The 2724-nt window shown below is 45.8% G+C and overlaps 1 pseudogene across 1 annotated transcript; it reads right to left on the reverse strand.

Moving 5' to 3' along the window:
* Window positions 1–575: 575 nt before the first annotated feature.
* Window positions 576–1322, reverse strand: LOC307108103 (thioredoxin-dependent peroxide reductase, mitochondrial-like; annotated as a pseudogene). Its single transcript has one exon. The product of its transcript is annotated as a thioredoxin-dependent peroxide reductase, mitochondrial-like (transcript).
* Window positions 1323–2724: the final 1402 nt, after the last annotated feature.

A 2724-nucleotide genomic window follows, 5' to 3' on the forward strand; every position in this document is an offset into this window, starting at 1 on the left:
AAAATAAGCAAAATAACTGTTGAAACTACAAATCTCAGGGATGAGGAGCATGCATGATGAGTTACTTTGCCACTGTGTTTTTTTAAATACATGATTCACATTGTTTCAATCAAATATATCTCCACTCCAAGAGTTAAAGTAGACTGCTGATACTAAAACTTAAAGCTATGATCTTTGGTACCTTAAAAAAAATTCAGTTTAATACAAAGAAATTCATAAAGAAAATTTCAGGACTCTATTAGAAGCTTTCGCTACTTGTCCTACACTGGTGTACACAGAGGTTCAGGTAAGGCTAAGAAGAGAGTTTCCTATTGAAGACTTGATCAAAGAAACAGGTGAACTAGGCAGCCTATAAACTAGCTAGCCATCAAGAAGTTAACAATAAAGGACTCATATTAGTAACTACCCATGTTTAAAAAGCCTTAGCCAATGTTACAAAAACAAAACATTTAGAGTATTAGTTATGAGTGCAAACATAATTGATTTTTGCTTTCTATACATAATCATCTTTGAAATGCTAAAAATGAGCTCCAACTGCGGTTCTTTTGAGAAGCTGCAGGTGCACGTGAGATGATCTACTTTGCCTTCTCAAAGTATTCTTCGGAAGCAGTCGGATGCGGCTTGATCGTTGGAGAATCCGGGGTCCAGCTTGCTGGGCAGACTTCCCCATGGACTTCCACAAACCGGGATGCTTTCACCAGGCGGAGGGTCTCTTCCACGCTCCGGCCCACTGGGAGTCATTGCCACTCATGTGCTTGGTGACTCCCTTGGGGTCAATGATGAAGAGACCTCTTAGTGCAACACCAGGACCTTCTCGCAGCGCACCGTGGTCTCGGGAAATCTGCGGAGTCAGATCTGACAGCAGTGCGATGTCCACGTGGCCCAAACCGCCCCTCTTCCTCGGGGTGTGGACCCGGGCGAGATGGCTGAAGTGGGAATCCACGGGAACTGCGACAACTTCCCAGTTCACAGCATGAAACTCATCGGCTTTGTCACTGAAAGCAGTGATTTCTGGAGGACACACAAAGGGGAAATCCAGAGGATGGAAGAAGAGCACCAAATACTTCCCCTTAAAGTCACCAAGGCTTGGTTCTTTGAACTCTCCTTCAACAAGGGCTGTGCTCTTAACATAGGCTGCATGCTGGGTGGTGGCAGGAGCATGGGGAACTGTGTGAGGAACGGGTGTTAAAGCCAATTTTTCTTCACTGGAAGCAGACCACGGTACATCTGTCAAGCATGTTCTTGAAGCAGGAGGCCTGAGGGCTGCAGAGGCAGAGATGGGCAACCATGGCCCTAAGCAACCTTCCCACTGCGACCGCCATCTTCAGTGCAGGCGGGAGCGGCGGGAAGGACCCCACACATTTCTTGATCATCTTTATAACCATTATTTAGAATTCTCTATCAGTAGATTGTCTGTTTACATTTCGTTTACTTTTTTTTGTGTGGTTTTTTTTTGGGGGTGGGGGTGGGTGGGGGGTTCTCCTGTTTTTTGTTTCTTTGTCTCCCCGTTTTGGCTGCCTCTCTGCATTTGTTCTTGTGTTTTATGTCGATCTGCTATGTCTCCAGTCCTGGTAGGGTGGCCTTATGTAGTAAGTATCCGTTGGGGCTCGGTGATGCAGTCTCCCTGATCACCTTAGCTGGGTGCTTTAAGAATGTCCCTTGTGTAGATTGTGTGAGTCCTCCTTTGCAGTTGATTTGTTTTTTTATTGTTGACAGTATTACAGATATCCCATTAGTCCTCCCTCTCCCCCTTTCCATCCAGCCTCCCACACCCAGCCCTTCACAACACTATTGTCTGAATCCATGGATATGCATATATGTTTTTTAGTTAACCCCCCAACACACACACATACACACATCTCACCTCTGACATCTTTGCATCCATACCTCTAAAACTATTTTTCTTGTCACTTTTATTTTGTTTATTAGATCCAACAAATAAGTGAGAACATGGGATATTTATCTTTCTATGTCTGGCCTGTTTTGCTTAGCATAATAATCTCCAGATCCATCCACGCTAAGAGTAAAAAATCATTCATTTTTAAAGCCACATAGTATGCCATATGTAAATGGATCACAGCTATATATATCCACTCACTTAATAGTGGACTCTTGGGCTATTTCCTGATCTTAGCCATTGTTAACTAACACTGCTATGAACATAGGGTGCATCTATTCTTTCTGATTGTTATTTTTTTTATAATCTTAGGTGCTCCTATAGTGGGTACATATACATTTATAAGGGTCATATCCTTTTTGTTGGATTGAACTCTTTATTATTATACTAGAGGCCCAGTGCACAAAATTTGTGCATGGGGGTTGGGGTTGTCCCTCAGCCCAGCCTGCAGCCTCTCCAATCTGGGACCGCTTGAGAGATGTCCAACCACCCATTTAGGCCACCGGGATTGGACCTAAATGGGCGGTTGGAAATCCCTCTCATAATCCAGGACTGCTGAGTCCCAACCGCTCACCTGCCTCTGCCTGATTGCCCCTAACCACTTCTTCCTACCAGCCTGATCACCCCCTAAACACTCCCTGCCATCCTGATCAATGCCTAACTGCTCCCTGGCCAGCCCAATTGCCCCTAACTGCCCTACCTTGCCAGTCTGGTCGCCCCCAACTGCCCTCCCCTGCAGGCCTGGTCCCCCCCAACTGCCCTCCTCTGCTGGCCTGGTTGCCCCTAACTGCCCTCCCTGCTGGCTTGATTGCCCACAACTGCCCTCC

The sequence above is a fragment of the Cnephaeus nilssonii genome (assembly GCF_951640355.1).
Source record: "Cnephaeus nilssonii genome assembly, chromosome: 12".
Lineage (NCBI taxonomy): Eukaryota > Metazoa > Chordata > Mammalia > Chiroptera > Vespertilionidae > Cnephaeus > Cnephaeus nilssonii.